Source organism: Eucalyptus grandis, chromosome 9 (assembly GCF_016545825.1).
Source record: "Eucalyptus grandis isolate ANBG69807.140 chromosome 9, ASM1654582v1, whole genome shotgun sequence".
Classification (NCBI taxonomy): Eukaryota; Viridiplantae; Streptophyta; class Magnoliopsida; order Myrtales; family Myrtaceae; genus Eucalyptus; species Eucalyptus grandis.
The window spans coordinates 15,123,468-15,143,183 of NC_052620.1; the positions used below are offsets into that span (position 1 = coordinate 15,123,468).

The window sequence follows — 19,716 nt, forward strand, 5'->3', positions numbered from 1 at the left end:
TGATAAAAATTTAGGAAATAATAAAAAATGTTAGAAAATTCGGAAAACATTAAAAATTTTGTTAAAATCAGAAAATTCATAAAATTTAGAAAATTCAAAAATAATACAAAATTAGAATTCAGAAAATGATTAAAAAGAGAAAATCCAGAAAATAACAAAAAAATAGAAAAACCATTATAAATTCAGAAAATTATTAAACAATAAGAAAATTTTAGAAAAATTGGAAAACCTTAAAAATGTTAAAACCTAAAATTGGATAAGCCTTTAGGGCCTTACAATAGGGTTTTTTTTTTTTTTTTTTTAGATTGTCTTTTTTTTTTAGGGACAATTTAAGGATGCATGCATACTTCCTATTATGATTATAATTAACCACACTTTTCAATATTTGGATGTTAATTCTTTGTTTAGAATGGTTAGGACAAATTTAGACTTTTTTGGTTAGGCTGTGATGGCGTTAATTAGCACATGATCGAGTTAGGTACCAAAAGGGCATTAGTCTTAGGGCTAACGCAATCAAGTAGCCGAGTCTTGAATTTCTGGTTGTGTAAATATTAATATTCTCCCATATCTTATTGCTTTCTAGCCTAACGAAAAAGGTTAGTGGCGACTTATTTATTAAAATTTTCATAGGCTTAATTCATTAAAATTTTGAAGGCACGAGATATGGGCTTCGGAAAGTCCAAGTCAATGGATGGCCGTCAGCCTGAGGTCAACAATACCCTTAAACCTAATAGGCTCCCTTCCCATGAGAGGGTTAGGTCGTAATAGCTTGGTGACTTTGCTGGGATTGAACCTAAATCTCTGGTTGTGTGAATAATAATATTCTCCCGTATCTTATTGGATTTCTAGCTTACCCAAAAAGGCTGGTGGCAACTTCTTTATTAAAATGTTCATAGGCTTAATTGATTAAACAATTAAAATTTTGAACACTTGATTTCGCAAGAGATATAAATAGGGGTGAGCGGTTCCAGCTTCCGTATAAGTTCCACCTGGACCTATCCATTGGAACAGTTTCTTCATTTTTTTGAACCTATAACCCACCCTTCATACCCTAGAATTTAGAAGCTATCTTATCACAGGTTCTAAGGTCTAGTCAGGTTTCATCTATATTATAGATTGAAAGATTGTAGTGAATTAAGACCTTTAATGACCGCACTTCCTGTTACAATTCATTAACTATAAAGACATATAAAAAATATAAATATTAATAAAGTAAAAGTCAGTCATAAAATGGAACTTCAGACTAGTAATTCTAGATTATACACTAATCATCAAACGACATGGAATATTATAAGATTGAGCAAAGACATGAACAAAAAAAAATCATTAAAAATTGTTACAGGTTTGAGGTTCCAAGTTCTTCCAACTAAGAACCTGAAACCTATCCGCTGAAACAGGTTTTTCATTTTTTGGAACCTAGAGCTTACTCTGCAGACCTTGAAATCTAGAATTTATAGGTTCCCATTGGTCCGGTTCTCAAGTTCTAGGTTCTATCCTAGAACTATGCTCACCCCTAGATATAGGCTTGAGAGAGTCCCAGTCAATGGATGGCCATTGGCCTGAAGCTGGCAATACCCCTAAACTTAACAAGGTCCCACCCCAAAAGAGGGGTTAGGTCGTGACAAACTTTTAAGAGCTTTGTCCTGCGGGGGAATGAAGATAATATAAATAATTAGATTAACATTTTAATGGAGTTGCTGATCTCTTACTAAGAATTGTTGATACTTTTTTTCTAGGTGATTTATATCCGTGGGAAAAACAAGACGCATGATCACATTTGTGGGTTCATGCACAGTGCAAATAAGCTGTGAGTTAGAAGAGAAGCCTGAAAAAGTACGCAATGGTGACAAGTTATGTTCTAATTTGGAGGCTGAACTGATCAGCCTCAAGAAGAGACACGTGAAAGCATCAGGTAAGACTTACCTACATATATAGTGTACAATTTCATCATACTATACTGAAATGGTCCGAGTATTGATCTAGTTTGATAAGATTAGATCCTTCTTTCGATAGTTAGAATTTCTTGTCTAGTAGCTGGCACTAGAAAAAGGAAGCACGGCTTTATGTGTCTATAGGGCGTATGGTATCTTTCTCCTGGGAAATGCATCATTATCAAGTTAGGGAAGAAAATGCAGCCTATTGGAGGTTTAAGGAGTTTATTAGAACCATTGCTAGCGTGTTGGCACCATCATTCGCAACTTTAAAGCAAATTACCAAGGATATAAGAACGCCATGATTAGGATAGTAGAGGTAGTTAGCTTGTACTTGTATGAAATTTTATTCATTTTGTAAATAAATTTATCATCATCATTAATATTTCTTTGTTGTGGTCTGAGTTTGATTATCTTCATACCAGCCATGGAAAAATGGATTCTACATTCCTTAATACTGAAAAAGTGATCTAAAAGCTGCTCAATATGATAGCTTTCGATCATTCTCATATCATTTGAAGAATCTGTTGGAAAGAGTGAGGAGAGATCAATGGAAAAATCTAGTGACTTTTTGGAGTTCAAGGGACGCATTTTTTTAATATATGACCTGTCGACATTAAATAGACTTTCACTACCTTTGACTGACTATTTTTTGATGACCTTGTTTTTTTAATTGGAGAAGCTAAGTGAAACAAATAAGGCTAATGGAGCAAAACAAAAAATATGACACACCTTAGGAACCAAAAGTTTTGCTAGAATAAAAACAGAAAAGGTAGGTATTGTCATGTTTCCCCTTAAATTTGTGTGTTTCCGTATAAGTGATATTTCCATTGTGTAATCAATAATTTCGCTTTAGAAAAGATTCTGCTGAGGTGATATAGCTCTGGACTTAAGGTAAAGATGTCCAGAGATATTTGCCACTTTTCCGACAATACGTGTGTTTAGATAGCAGTTGTCATAGGAAGAAAACGTAGGATGTGTTCTAGAAATGCCTCCTTAAGATTGTCTACGTTCTTAGCACCTGCATTGATATCTTGTTATTATTCCCTTATCTCTGTGATTTGGATTTGCTGGTGACAGCACAATAATCCACAACTTGGTTCAGGTTTATCTAGAACTCATGGTCCGCCATCATTAACAAAAGAGCTATGCAGCAGCTAGAGCTGTAAAGTAAATTATAAATGATGAAACCTATACAATTTTCTATTCATTTGCTAACGTGACTGTAGTTTGGTTTAATGAGAGATCGAAAAACAGAAAAGTACTGCAGCCCTAGAATACCCAATTGCTAGCTGTGCCATTTCACATGCATGCACACGTCCCCACAATCGTTGAAAACCCATTCGATATAGTTCATCCAGTGTCAACAAATGTTATTCAGTCTTGGCAATGACAATATTGCTGCCGTAATGTATTAGGAATTTATGCAGTTATCTGAGCAAAAGAGAAAGGATCAAGAAAAGAGGGCAAGCTGGAATAAATAGTCTAAAATTAAAATCAAAAGTCTAAATTCTTAGTGTGTGTTTTCATATGATTTGGTGGATGACAGGTCATATAACAATCAGCAAGGAACAACTATAGAAAGGAAGAGTGTGATTACTTTTTCAATTTGATATCTCTGGACATCTTTCCTGTATCACAAGAAAGTGTGAAATATTGAATATCTACGTGATATGGTTCATTCATTTATGCTGACTAACCAAGTTCTGGCACATGATAGGAAGAAGAGTTAGGAATCAAAGGCCATTGCACGTATCTATGAATTCAGCTTAACATTGCTCGACAGTAAATAGTAAAATCATTATTTTAATAAGTTTTTTATGTTACTAAACTGCAGGGAAGCATGAATGATCTCATGGAGGTATATTTGGAACTTGAAAAGAAAGAGCCTCCCTTGAAATACTATTTTTCTAGGGTCCGGAAAAAAGAAACCTGGATGCATACGATGCTAGGGCATAGTACATGCCTAAATGATTTGGGGCCTCGAAATCTAGTTGTCTTCCAACCGAGAACTTAAGGTCAAAGAAAGAGAAGGATGAAGAGATTCATGAGTTGAAGAAATCTAGTTGTCTTCCATCCGAGAACTTAAGGTCAGAGAATGAGAAAGATGAAGAGATTCATAAGTTGAAGGAAATACTGAAAGCAACGAAAGAGCAATTACAAAAGACAAATGGAGATGTACAAAAGTTAGAGGCTCAAAGAGATGTCTACTATTAAACAGTATCGCCAGCATAAAGCAGCCTTGAAATGGTCTCCGCAGGATCTGGACGAGGTAAATATGTCACAAGCCTTGAGGTGTGACTATTTTCATTGGATGTTAAAATAGTGAAAGCTGTTTTACTTACTAAATACTGAGTGACCTGGATTTTGGACACTAAGGTGGTTTTAAAGGGAATATCGATGGATAGACTTGAAACATGAGTTTATAAGGATTGGTTCAATGGAGCTTGAAAGTGGAATACAAATTTAGCATGGTGTAACCATATTTTTTCTTTTTGCCGTGTCTAATCATGCTGTGAGTTTACTTCTCTTGCATTATGCCTTGTCCTTGTTCAGTTTGAAGTGTATTTATGATTACCCTTATGAGTCACTGCTGGGTGTTGCTCTTTCTTTCCATGTTTCCAGATAGTCGCTGTTAAGCTCTCTTTTCATTCTCTGTATAGATCTTGTGAGTGTTATAGTATCTTTTCTATTGAAGAGAAGTTGAAATGTTGCCTGTTTTGGCACTTGAGAGTGGTCGATGGACACAATCAAATGCTTAGACATGGTGTCTGTTGATTAATGGGTTTTCTAGATTTTACCTAATATCATATGCCGATTGCCTTACACTGCTCTACTTTTGGCCCCCAATGCATTTCTTCTTCTTCTTGCTCTTAAGGTTAGGTTTATATTTCACAATTGAACTTCTCAAGTTTACTGGTTTGCAGCAATGGTTGTGATTTGTGAACTCTGCCTCTAGGTTTACAGCCATTCAATATTGGTTGTAGTGTTTATTAGATGCTTTGACCACTCAAAACTATGTGTTTTGCGATGAAGTGAATGGAGCTCCTCTGTTCATGTCTCTGCATTTTTTTTTCAAGTGATGGAAAATGTGGCTGATCATGTCTTCCTCGTTCTGTTTTTAAGAAATAATTTTTTAGTTCGATCACGTAATATCTTCTCTATGCTTTGATATGCTTTACAGATTAATTATGAGCGCTTCTGTTCATTAATTCTGTTACTTTATGTGATGTAAGCTCCATCTAAAGCCTTCTCCATTCCAAAATTATTGAATATTTAATTGCGTGATGTTTAAGTGATCCCCTAGATTTCTTGTGCTGGTTTTGTGCCCGTAATGCTTAGTCGTCTTTCCTGCACTCATTTGATTTGTCGGATGATGACCATCGTAACACATAAAAGAGATCTCCAAACATCATTCTGCGCTCTCCATCACTGAGTCATGAGCCACACCCTAAGGAACAAGGTTAGTGTTATCTCCAAAGGTGCAGTGATCATTGTAGATCACTATTTGTTTTTCTCATAAGTGTCTTAGGTCGAGCAAAAATAGAACAGAACAGCTACTTGTGCCCATTGTTGAAGAAAGCTGATTGGAACAACTAGTATAATTCTTGGAATTTCAAGATATGAGGCTAGAAAAGATTTTATGGCGATGACAGGACCTCTTTCATGTGCATCGAACCTTATGTTAGCTATCTGTAGCTGTATGCCCTAGCTGTAGCTAAAATTGCTTTAAAATGCGTAAAAGGAAAACATGGCAATATAGTGTTTTTGTTGCAGTGATTCTCTCTCGGATAAAGGGTATCTCTCTCTCTGAACCTACCTCGTTTGATTATACCTTTCTTGCATAGGTACTGTACATAGAGCAATCTAGAGAGTCTAATAAATTATGGACCCCAATGAAAAATCGACTATCGTCCTCCAATATGTCTAGACAATTTTTTCAGGATCACGGGAAGAGAGCAAAAGTCCATCCGCGAGAAGCATTTGCCTTTTCGTTGTGATTTGTGTTATGTGATTAAATGGGGTTTCCATAATCTTTATAAAATTATCAATGCATTTGATTCATTTATGTTTTCTTTTTTCTTTTTGTGGCCTTTGCTATCAATATATTGGTAAAAGAAAAAAAATACAGAGTCGTATTTGTTGTGCGACGGCTTAATTTCTAAGAGGAACGAGTCGAGCTTCATAACTCCCAAGTACCTTCACTTTTTTTTTTGGGTTCTTTTGTTTGTTTTCAATTCTTATGATTCTGATAGCTTAATATTTAGTTAAGGCGAGACACCATATAACCAATCCTATGTAATGTTTTCGTGAAATCTGAAAACTTCTCTTATCATTTGTAAAATTTTGATGGAAGAATAAAGAGTGACAGATAGAAGATGAAAGGAAATGTAATAAAAGCCGGGTGGGGTGACTTTCTAGATGTTGTGAGGTTTTTCTGTCAAAATCATTGGAAAAGTCACCATATGGAGACTTACGTACTTCCTTTTTGAAGGCGGTCAAATAGAATCATCTGGAAGGTATGTGGTGCATGGCAAATAGAAAGTCCATACCAAATCTTGAATAACGGAGCGAGAATGACCCATTACGGAAGATGGGGACTGCGCAGCTCCACGACGTCCTCCGTCTTCTTGATGAGCTCGAAGGTGCGGACATCTGAGACTCGCCGGGAATTCCTCTTTGTGAAATCCTGCCAACTGGGGGTATTCGCCGCTGTCTAGGCTGAGCAAGTTCCTCAGCTCTCGAACCCCTTCGGAGAATTGACATCGGCCATGGAGAATACTTTCTGGGCATGTTTCGGCTTGGTTGCTTTTGTAAAGGAAACCATGATTATTAGGAAGTTCAATAAGAGTTCCACCATCTGAAATTGGTTGTATACCAAGCATGAAGCAGTAATACCCTCACTTCCTTGAACTTCTTCGATATGAACTTGGGAGTCCTTAGTAGCATGCAAAATCAACATAAAAATAATATATATCTATATATATAGAGAGAGGCTTACAATCTTTCCACTTCGAATGTTGTCAACCTGGACTATATTAAAATAAAATTTGAGGAGGCTGGATCAAAGAAAACCGCTTTCTAATCTTTTACTTGAGGAAATGGTTGAGTGTGAGCATCTCTTTGCCTTTCATGTACAAGGTTTCCTAAATATTGAATAAGTAATTTGAACTTTTATTGCATTTGCATGCGTATGCATTAGGTTAATTTACCTTTATAAACTTTGTTTTTTTAAGATCTGATCATGGATCTCGCCACTTAGGGCCCGTCCTGAATGGGCGGACTTACCCAAGAAAATTAGCTTGCTTAGGCAAGCCTCGCTATTTGTTTGAGCCCAATATATATTTGGGCTGGACATGGCAAGAGTCTTAGGCCCAGAACCGGCCCAATTGGCCCCGTTTACTTGTCCAAAGAAACTGCAGCACTCGCAACCTTAATTCGAATTAGTTTGTTCCGACTAGTCCCATATCTTCCCTAAGAAATTCTTGAGAGAGAGAAAGAGAGAGAGTTTATTTTTCAATTTTTTACAAGGGCTAGAGATAGAGTTCAAGCTTCACATTGTAATTTAGTTTTCAAGTTATCAATAATTGAGTTTAATCTCGAACACATATGCTATATAGAATTCAGCTCAAGCATGGGATTGAGAAACTGAGTTTTGTCATACTCACAATCCAATATCAAACCATCAACATCAAGTTAAACTTTGAGTCAACAAACTACTTCAAATGAACTTACAGCTTCATTGCGCCTTTATAGCATTTTTTATAATTATAATGAAGTACCTAATCTTAGGCACATTAGTGCATTGATCAACTAAATGATATGCTACTTCATTCCTCGCATGCCAACAAGAGTGATGCTAGTGGTCTTCAAATCTTCACAAGCCTCTAGCCTGCACTTGATCATCCAGACATTTTGCCGGATAGTATGATGTCGGATAGGATAAGGATAGAATAGGATTAAATATCCAATGCAATGTTTGTTGACATTCGGATATAATATGAATTCAAATAAATATTTGATTTGCCGAATTAAAACTAAAGATAAACCGGGGAAATAAAACAACCTCTCTTCCTCGTGAAGCAAAGGAGCGCTCAACTCAACTTTCCACAAAGGAAATAGTACTCTAGGAAAAGGCAGAAAAATTGCCAGAAAGTGAGGCGAACCGAAAATCTCTTTATCGAAGATAGACAATCGTGTGGATCTTCGATGAATAAATGAACTCGAGAAAAAACCCAGCTTTGCCCTTTGCCCTTTGCCGGAGATGTCAAGTTACCGGGTCGATCATTTAAGGATGATATTGTCAAATTTGGGTCTTTAGCATGTGTTGAACAGAGGAGAGAGCACGGGATGCTATTTGGAGAAATGAAGGGATTGGGGCAGTTTTTTTTTTTTTTTTTGAGATTATTGAAATAATCTCAGGCAACGCTTGAGCTTTTTGCCTGTTCCTTTCTATTCATCCCTGCTTTTCTCATTCTATATCTATGCAGGCAACCATGAAGAGGTGGCTCGCCCATGGACGGCCAACGACTGCGAGCTGCCATGACTAATATGGTGGCTCGACCATGGACCTTGGCTCCAGATCTCACCTCGTCGATCACAAACCAGTGGCGTCACTGACCGAATCTGGTTGGCTCTGTCTTCCCAAGGTCGCCACGACTTTGGCCAGATCTGAACCATAGCAACGAAGGGAGAGTGGAGGAAGAGAGAGAAATTTTATTTTTCAAATTTCACATATCCTATTTGGGTCTATCCCACCCTCTAGATGGGATTTTTTTATCCGGACTATATATGGGCTATATCCAGTCATATCCGGATTTCACGTCACTCCAAACACCAGATATGATAAAAGTTATCATATCCAGAGTTTTATCCGGTTTACTAAATGCAACCCTAGAGTCTAAAACATGACAAGTCCGATGAGAGCTTACTTCCTAAAAATTAAAATTACAATCAATCTACTGAGAAAGTTTTAGAAAAGGAATAGCATGATCAAATTATGCAATCAAATCAATCAATAATGCATATCAACTAATGTTTACCATGTTTAATTTATTTGCCAATGTACACTATATTCAAAAGATTAGATTAAGAGGTTCTAAATTCCTAAAATAGATATTGACGAAAGTCAAATTGTAGGTTAACTGCATTCATTGATATTAAAATAAGAAAAAGGATCTATACATAAGATGAAACAATATCATGTGAAAATATATAGTAATCTTGCGGGATTCGCATAGAGATTTAAGGAAGGAATTGTGTGTGTGGATTGAGCACATCACGGGAGTTCAATTTTCCACACCAGCAAATGTAGACAATTTTATACCCTACCCGGTCCATGAGATTAGTAATATATGTCATGGGCTTGACCCTCTAGCTGGCTAAGATATAAGCTTCTAGGTGAGAGAAATATCTTATTACCAGAAAATGAAAAGATTAGTTAATCAAGTAGATAAAGCCTTCCCTCCTCCTTTTGCCCCCTTTCTATCTAGCATAGTTATGGAAGCAGGTTGATGAAATTTTGTCTATGTGAATCCGCGTACGCATGAATACATATTGTGTTTTTAGGTATATCACAACTTTGATGAAAACTGGTTTGTTCCCAATCTAGCTAAATTAAGAATTTTTTCATGGACACAATCAACTAAACTATAGAAGAAATTAAAATCAAGACTCAACCTCAACATCAAAAGTTAAATAAGTAGCGGAAATTGAATCTATACTCAAAATGAAACCTTCATCACTAAAAGAATGAATGCCTGGAGGATCGACTAATTCATTTCCTCTTTGAAGTGGCTTTAAATCAAACTGTAAAAGGTAGGGGAGGACATAGAAATACATCATCCACCAATTAAATAAGTACTTTAGGTGCTTCTAGAGCACACATCCTGCTTGGCCGATCCCAACCACACGCAAAATTCAAGGAACACTCAATTTTATCAAGGACATAAGTCACTTGATTTGCAGTTGTGTTCTTGAAACACCTCTCTTAGCAATAATTTTTTTTTTTAAAGAGTTTTGTAACGAGTATTTGACTTTTCTAATATCGGAAAAAGTGTACTAGAAATCTTAAAATTTATTGTAAAAGTGCAATAAAAAAATATAACTAAATCCTAAAATTTATCAATTTAGAGTTTCTCTTTTAACTTTGTCCACTTTCGCTAATGGGAAATGCTGTCGTGGCATTTTTTATTTATTTATTTCTCTCTCCTACTGGCATCGAGCTTAAAAGAAAAGGTCCGTGCGCAAAAACGTCGTTGTCTAAGATTCAGCCCAAGTTTCCAAGCCATAATTGACTTTTCTTCTCAGGTTTTGTTTACTTCTTCATCCTGTCTTTCGTCTAGAGTGTCCATATTATTCGTGGAGTTTTCTTCTTATTTGTCGATCCTCCTGTTCTTTGTCCAAGTGTCCTTTTCTTCTTCGTCAAGTCCCCATATTTCCTCTTCGATCGAACGCGACGAGGTCAAGTCCTCGCACGGGAGCTTGATGAGCCAACAACGACGTCGAGTCCTCTTCGTCCAAGCCCGACGGTGGGAATGACAGTGTTATAAGCCACTGCATTGAGCTTAATCCCCTTTCTTGTATTATGTTTTCGTTCCAATGGAGGCATGGAAACTCATTTGAGGTGTTTTCTCTTGGGGATTAAATAGGTCTGAAGTTTGAGAGTGAAGTCAATGTTACAGCAGGTGGCTGCATCTATTTGAAATACCGCGAATTGTGTTCAGACATATTCTCATGGTTTATTCTAATTGTCAAATACTAAACGGAAGGCAATTGTTTTGTGACTCAACTGCCAAAGCAGAAGCAAAAGAAGGGTAGAGCACAAAAAGCGTGCTCAATTCTGTGATTGAGACTTGGTGTAAGGAGAAGTAACAAGCTTTTCCGACCTGCCTATATCTCCTTTCCTTCTTTGTTCATTCTAGTGGCAAGCGGCTGCTGTTCTTCGGTCATTCCTAGTCTCGAATAACAAGACTCGGTCTGAGTGAGGGTTTGAACTTTTGAGAGCTTTTTCTTTAGGATTCCATGCTGGGTTTCGCTTGGAGGAGTTTAAGTCTGTTTATTCGTGGCTTTGCCTCTCTTATTGTGGCCATTTTCTGTTACATTTACAATCTTATTGAATATTCTTGCAGCAAATGAAGATAATAAATGAGCATTTTAATCGAGTTGCGATCTCTTACTAAGAATTGTTAATACTTCCTGTCTTGGTGATTTATATCCATGGGAAACACAAGACGCATGATCATTCTTGCATGTTCACAAATAGTGCAGATAAGCTGTGAATTAGAAGAGAAGGTTGAAAAATTACACAATGGTGACGAGCTATGTTCTAATTCAGAGATTGAAACTGAGTAGCCTCAAGAAGAGACTATAGATGTGAATGCATCAGGTAAGACCTACTTACATATATAATGTGTAATTTTTCATCATACTATACTAAAACGGTCCGAGTATTGATCTGGTTTGATAATATTAGATCCATCTTTCAATATTTAGAATTTCCTGTCTAGTAGCTGCACTAGAAAAGGGAAGCACAGTTTTACATGTCTAATGGGTGTATACAGTCTTTCTCCTGTGAAATGCATCATTGTCAAGTTAGGGAAGAAAATGCAGCCTATTGGAGGTTTGGGGAGTTTCTCGGAACCATTGCTTGCGGGTTGGCACCATTGTTTACAACTTGAAAGAAAATTACCAAGGATATGAGAAACACTATGATTAGGATTGTAGAGGTAGTTAGCTTGTTCTAGCATGAAATTCCATTCATGTTTTAAATAAATTTAACATCATTATTAATGTTTCCTTGCTGTCTAAGCATGATTATCTTCGTACCAGCTACAGAAAAATGGATTCTACAATCCTAAATGTAGATATTGGAAAAGTATTTTAAAAGCCGCTTGCTATGGTAGCTCTCAATCATTCTTGTATCATTTGAAGAATCTATTGGAGAGAGTGAGAAGAGATCAATGCACAAATCTCGTCACTTTTTGGAGTTCAAAGGAAAGGAACAAGGAACGTACGAATCTTGTTCTAGGATTGTTTTAATTGACCTGTCAACATTTAATGGACTTTCATTACCTGTTGATGACTATTTTGTGATAACTTTTCTAATTTTTCACCCTTTTTTTATTGCAGAAGCTGACTGACGCAGATAAGGCTAACAGAGCAAAACAAAAGATACGACACACCTTAGAGGACAAAAGTTCAGCTAGAATAACAGCAGAAAAGGTACTCTCATCTTTACTTAAATTTTTGTGATCCCTTATAAGTGATATTTCCATTGTGTAAATCAATAATCTCACTTTAGAAAAGATTCAGCTGAAGTGATATATTTTTGGACCTAAGGTAAAGATGTCTAGAGATATTTGCGACTTTTCCAACAATACATGTGTTTTGAGTAGCAGCTTTCATAAGAAGAAAACATAGAATGTGTTATAGAATTGCCTCTTTAAGATTGTTTATGTTCTCGGCACCTGCATTGATAACTTAATATTCCCATAGCTCTCTGATTTGGGTTTGCTAGTGACAACACAATAATCCATAACTTGGTTTAGGTTTATCTAGCACACATAGTCCACCATCATTAACAAAAGAGCTGTACACCAGGTAGAGCTGTAAGTAAATTTGAGATGATGAAACCTGTACAATTTTCTATTAATTTGCTAACTTGACTGTAGCTTGGTTTAATGAGAGAGATCAAAAAACAGAAAAGTACTGCAGCCTTGGAGTACTCAAGTACTAGATGTGCCATCTCACACATCCCCACAACTATTGAAAACTTTTCAATATAGTTCATCTAGTGTCAGTAAATGTTATGCAGTCTTGGCAATGACAATATTGCTGCTACAATTTATAAGGAATTTATACAGCTATCTATGCAAAACATGAATGGATCAAGAAAAGAGGGCAAGCTAGAATAAATAGTCTAAAATTAAAACCTAAAGTCTAACTTCCTAGCATGTGTTTTCATATGGTTTCAGTGGATGAAGTTACATAACAAATCAGCAATGAACAACTATAGTTATGAGGAATGTGATTACTTTCTCAATTTGATATCTCTGGACATCTTTTCCTGTTTCACAGGAAGCAGAGTCAAGAATCAAAGGCAATCGTACGTACTTATGATTTCAGCTTAAAATTGTTTGCCAATAAATAGTAACATCATTAGTTTATAAGTTTTTTATGCTACTAAATTGCATGGATGTATGAATGATCTCATGGAGGTATACTTGGAACTTGGAAGGAACAACACCCCCTCAAAATAGTGTTTTTCTAGTGTTGGGAAAAGAGAAACCTGGATGGTCTGATACTAGAGCGTAACTCATGCCTGAATAATTTAGGGCCTCCAAATCTAGTTGTCATCCAACCAAGAACTTAAGGTCAAGAAAGCAAAAAATGAAGAGATTCACAAGTTGAAGGAATATAGTTGTCTTCCAGCCGAGAACATAAGGTCGGAGAATGAGAAAGATGAAGAGATTCACAAGGTGAAGGAGATACTGAAAGCAACAAAAGAGAAATTACAAAAGACAAATGGAGATGTACAAGAGTTACAGGCTCAAAAAGTTGCTACTATTATATAGAATTGTCTGCATGCGGTGGACTTGAAGTGGTCTCACAAGATCTGGACAAGGTAAGTATGTCATGAGCCATGAGGTGTGACTAATTTCATTGAATGTTAAATTAGTGAAAGGTGTTTTATTTACTAAATACTGAGTGACCTGGATATTGAACAGCAAGGTGGTTTTATAGGGAATATAGGTGGATAGAATTGAAACATGAGTATGGAATCGGGATCGCTTTGATGGAGCTTGGAAGTGGAATACAAATTTAGTATTGTTACTATGTCTTTTTCCTTTTAGCTGTGACTAAATCATGTTGTGGGTTTACTTCTCTTGCATTATGCCTGATCCTTTTTGTCCATTTTGAAGTATACAAGCGATTGCCCTTATTAGTCATTGCTGGGCATTGCTCTTTCTTTCCATGTTTCCAGATAGTCACTGTTGAGCTCTCTTTTCCTTCTCTGTATAGATCTTGGAGTGTTATAGCATCTTTTATATTGAAGAGAAGTTGAAATGTTGCCTGTTTTGGCACTTGAGAGTGGATGAGGGACACAGTCAAATGCTTGGAAATGGTCTTTGTTGACGTATGAGTTTATTAGATTACCTAATACCATACGCTGATAACCTTACACTACTCTATTTTTGGCCTTCAATGCATTTCTTCTTCTTGCTCTTAAGGTTAGGCTTCTATTTTCACAATTGAACTTCTCAAGTTTACAGGGTTGTAGCAATGATTGTGATTTGTGAACTCTGCCTCTTGGTTTACAGCCATTCAATATTGGTCGTAGTGTTTACAAGATGCTTTGGCCACTCACAACGATGTTTTTTGCAATGAAGTGAATGGAGCTCCTCTGTTCACTTCTGCATTTTTTTCAAGTGATGGGAAATGTGGCTGATCAGGTCTTGCTCATTCTGTTTTAACAAATAAGCTTCTCTGCATTTTGATATGCTTTACAGATTAGTTATGTGCTCCTCTGTTCATTTATTTTATTACTTTCTGTGATCTAAGCTTCCTCTAAATCCTTCTTTAATCCAATTATTGAAGGTTAAATGTGCGATGTTCAAGTAGTGACGACTAACATGATTTCTTATGCTGGTTTCGTGCCCATTATGCTTGATCCTCTTTCCTGCACTTATTTGCTTTGTAGGATGATGACCATCATAACACACAATATAGATCTCCAAACATCAATTTACATTCTCCATCATCGAGTCATGAGCCACACTCGGAGGGATGAGGTTAGTTTTATCTCCAAAGGTACAGTGGTCATTGTAGAGCCCACATTCGAACTATTTGTTTTTGTTATAAATTTCTTAGGTTCAGCAAGAAAAGAACAAAACAGCTTCGTGTGCCTGTTGTTGGAGAAAGCTCATTAAAGAACTAGTATAGTTCCCGCATCTTCACGATATGAAAAGGCTAGAAAAGATTTTATAGCAATGACAGGACCTCCTTCATGTGCAGTTGAACCTTATGCCCGAGCTACAGCCAAAATTGCTTTAGAATGTGAAAAAGGAAAACACATCAACATAGTGTTTTTGTTGCAGTCATTCTCTCTCGGACATAGGGTGTCTCTCTCTCCCTCTCTGAACCTACCTTGTTTAATTATTCCTTTCTTGCATTGGAACTGTACAAAGAACAATCTAGAGAGTCTAATAGCTTATGGATGCTGGTGAAAAATTGACCATCATCCTTCAGTATATCTAGACAATTTTTTTGGATTGTGCTAAAAAGGCGAAAGTCCATTCATGAGAAGTATTTACCTTTTTGTTGTGATATGTGGGACGTGATCAAATGGATGATTCAGGGGTTTCATAGCCGTTGTGTGATGGCTAAGCACATTGAGCGCCATAACTCCCGAGCACGTCGACTTCTTTTGATTTTGAATTTGTTGTTTTGTGAATCTTATGACTTTGATAAGTTAATAGATTTAGCTTTGAGAAGATTTTGGAATCAAGTACCCAATGGAGACGAGGATTTCGCATTATTCATCCGTTGAGGTTTTTTGGGTGGATATGTAATGCATTGTCCCGAAAGATGTTAAGGACATGAGGCAATTCTCTTGTTCCATATCCGATGACTAGCAGAGCAAACATCTTGGGAATCATCTATAGCGTAAGAGCCAAAAAAAGAAGATAGGGCGCGCTACGCAAACGCAATAGAGCTGAAAGAGTTTTTCTTATACATTTATTGGTCAGCCTTTACAATTTAATATTTGCTTGCGGTTATTTTACTAATTTCAATGACATGTTGTAGGTGTCAAATTTTGTAATACTACACTCATGTGACTTGCACACTGTGTTAATAATTTAAAAGGAGTTTAGGAAAATGAAAGCATGATATTACCTTTTTGATTTTTTTTATGAGAACTAGAGATGGAGTTCAAGCTTCCAAGTGTGATTTAGTTTCTAAGTTATCAATAATTGAGTTGAATTGAGTTTAATCTCGAATGCATATGCTATATAGAGTTGAGTTTGAGCATGGGATTGAGAAACAAGGTTTTGGCGTACCAACGGTACAATATCAAACCATCAATTTCAACTTAAAGTTCGGATCAACAAATTGCTTCAAATGAATTTATATAGCTTGATTGCGCCTTAATAGCTTCTTCTTCTTCTTTTTTTCAAATGAAGTACCTTATCTTAGACACATTTAGTGCTTTGACCCACCAAATAATATGCTACTTCATTCCTCGCATGCCAACAAGAATAACGCTTGTGGTCTTCAAAACTTCACCAAGCCACTCAAACGTGTACAAGTCCCTTGAGAGCTTGATTCCTGAAAAATATAATCACTATCAATCTTTCGAGAAAATTTTAGAATAAAAATAAGATAATCAAACTATGCAGTTAAATCAACTAGTAATACATATCAACTTATTTTTACTGTGTTTAATCTATTTGTCAATGGTATTATTTGCAAAAAATAGATAGAAGATGTTAATTGCATTCATTAAGATTGAATTACTCAAAAGAATACAAATGAAAGTCAAATATATCGATTAACTGCATTCATTGAGATTGAAATATGAGAAATGATTTACATATAATAGAAAACATAATCGTGTGAAAATATACATAAATTTGGTGAGGTTTACTACGATTAAATGAACGGGATTATATGTGCAGATTCAATATATCACATAAGTTTATTTCTTGCACCGCCAAATGCAAACAATTTTATACGAAGCCATTCACCAAATCTTTGGCTCGTACCCTACTTGGTCCATGAGACTAGTAAGGTATGATATGGGTATGGTGCCTTATTTGCTTGAGATAAGTTTCTTGGAAAGAGAAACAATATCTTATTAACAGAAAATGAGCAGGTTAGTAGTAATAAATCAAGTAGATATAGCCCCCTCCTCCTTCACCCCTTTCTATCTAGTGCACTTATGGAAGTAGGTTAATGAAATTTCATCTATGTGAAGTAGCGTACACATAAACACACTTTCTTGTTTTTTTCACAACTTCTATGAAAACTGGTTTTGTTCTCAATCTAGCTAAATTAAGAAATTTTTATGTACACAATCGACTAAATTATAGTAGAAGATAAAACTAAGACTCAACCTAGGCATCAAAAGTTAAATGAGTAACAGAAATAGACACTATACTCTACCCGGCATGAATCCTTCATGACTAAAAGAACGAATTCCTAGAAGATTGACTACTTTAACTCCTATTTGAAGTGGCTTTTAATCGAATGTAAAAAATAGGGGAGGATACAGAAATACATCATCCACCAATTAATAAAGTATTTTAGGTCTGAAGTTTGGGAGTGAAGTCAATGTTTGAGACTCAGTGTAAGGAGATGTGACAAGTTTTTCCGACCTGCCTATTGTTGGAGGTTTGTTTGTTAAAACAAACAGAGTGTTTTCTTTATCCCACATAGGAAAAGTGAGAGGGAGTGGGCTAATTTAAAAGTGCGGATTTTTCTTTATGTACTTAAAGAATGATTGGGTGGGGTTAGACCCCACCATACCCGCGTGTAGGTGCGCGAATAATTGTGCGATTATTTGGCGCACTTAGCACTAATCCCTTTGTTATTTATTCTAATTTTTTATTTCTTTGTTATTAATTTTTAGTAAACTCAAAGGTTGTCTTTTATTTTGAGAATTTCGAAAATAAAATATATAAAATGAAAATTCGAAATTAAAAAAATTAATTAATTAATTATTCCGAATTTTGTTTGTGTCTTTTCAAGACAACCTTTGGAAAATTACTTATTCGGTTTTAACTTTCTGAAGGGTTGCAATTATTCGTTTTTCAACTTCTTCCGAAGAGTCACATTTGTTTATCCGAATAATTTTCTAAAGACGTGTTTTTTTTTTTTTTTTTGTGACCCAGGGAACCCCGTGCGCCGCTTCGCGGCGGAGTAAACCCTGGGGACAGGTAGAGTCACCACCACCCTTGCCTGCCAGGTTAATCGCTTGACGACGCCGTGGATCGAACGCAGGACCTCTTGTGAAAAGTTTCCTTGCCCAACCACCTACGCCACCACCACGGGTGGTTCTAAAGACGTGTTTGTTCGCAATTTTCACGAAGAGTTGCAAGACTGTTTCATATATATACTTGTAATTTTCGAAAAGAAATGCGTGGTCATTTTTCGAGTCTTCTTTCTGAAAAACAGCAGCCAATTTTTCGATTGTTTCTTAGAGAGACCCTGGAGAAATACTTGAATTGCTATATAGTATTCTCATCCGAGACTTTGTTGTATCCTGGAGGATTTTTGCCCGTGACCATTAGCAACGTTGTGGGGCAAATAAATCCTTAATTCGATTTCATTGTACTACCCAATTTCGAAGCCATATTTTTCCAACACCTATATCTCCTTTCCTTCTTCGTTCATTCTACCGGTAAGCGGCTGCTGTTCTTCGGTCATTCCTGGTGAGCATCCGGTTATGTGAGTATCCTTCTATTGGTGTCATGATCTCTAATTGCAATCATCATCATCGTGTTATCCACTTTTTTTTTTAGCTCCAGTTCTGATCTGCTTTATATATCATGAGACTACACTAAGGACACAAAAAAGAAAACCTGTCTTTCATGGGCAGTCACATATCTCGCTCTGCAGCTCCTTGGCGAGGCTTGCATGTCTGTGTTCCTCCTATGTTCTCGTCTTTTGGTAGTCACTGATGTAGCATTTGGCGAGCTCTTCTAATAGATTCTCTCTCTTTCACGCGTGCATAATGGCGGCCCACTAAGGAATAGAAGTCCAAGCATGTAAACAGAATAAGAAACAGAATTCAAATTGTTCGCAGGATGTGAAGGTTCTGGGATGAATATTCTCTTCGTAGCATTATAATAGTTCAAAACGGGAGTTAAACCTCACCTTCGCATGACTTGGGTTGTAACGGGGCCAACACCTTGCGCTTAAATGTCACCAATTTCTTCGATGCTCTTGTGATCAGGCTATACATAATAATGTCTGTGAATTCATTATTCTTTTTGCAACAACAAAGTCCACTTCTTTTTATACAGATGCTTTTCTTTTTGCTTTGCATTGTCTATGTTATAGTGAAGAAGGTCCTATTAGAATCCTGGTATAACCTTGATAGTCAACAGATGTTTCTTCTGTTGCATTCATCCGTTGCTTCTGTTGGGTTTAGTAGAGCCTTCAATTGCCAAATTGAAGAATGGCGGCCTGAAGATTGAGGGTGCTGATGTCTTAATCAAGTGGTATAACTCCTAATGAGGTCGACTTGGAGCTTAACTACTCTTGTGGTCTTTGATCACCAATTCTCACTGCAAAAACAAATAGGAATTGGTTTTATGATGGTGGTAAGTTGTGGGGTGATTCTGAACACACTAGATCGAGCTAAGGACATGATAATCGACTTCCTTGAAATGGATCAAGTATTGTGCTAATCAAGCCAATCAAGGCACAACGACGTGAGCTAACTTCTACTGAAATCAAGGCTCAAAGGGCCAAGTATGGATGTTAAAAGGAGCAGTTGCATGAGTGAAGAAAGAAAATATGATAATACCAATGGTCATTTGTTCTATGAAGGTGTTGTGACATTGTGCTGGTTGTGTTACACAAGAGTTGGTAGGAAGTTTCTAAGCCTTCCATAGTTTATTTAGGTGTGAGTGTGTACATTTGTGTCAGGTTGAACTACTGGAAGTCCTACTCCCCTCATCTTCAGTACGCTTGTTCCGGCTTCGTGCTTCGGAGTTGCTTTACTATTGAAAACTAGATATTCTAATGGAAAGCCGTTGGCTGTTTGGCAATCTAA

At 36.5% G+C, this 19,716-nt stretch overlaps 1 long non-coding RNA gene across 1 annotated transcript; it reads left to right on the plus strand.

The window, feature by feature from the left end:
* Positions 1-324: 324 nt before the first annotated feature.
* On the plus strand, positions 325-4,372 carry LOC120288137. Its single transcript, XR_005546419.1, has 2 exons — positions 325-1,912; positions 3,769-4,372. It is a non-coding gene; the product is annotated as an uncharacterized LOC120288137 (long non-coding RNA).
* Positions 4,373-19,716: the final 15,344 nt, after the last annotated feature.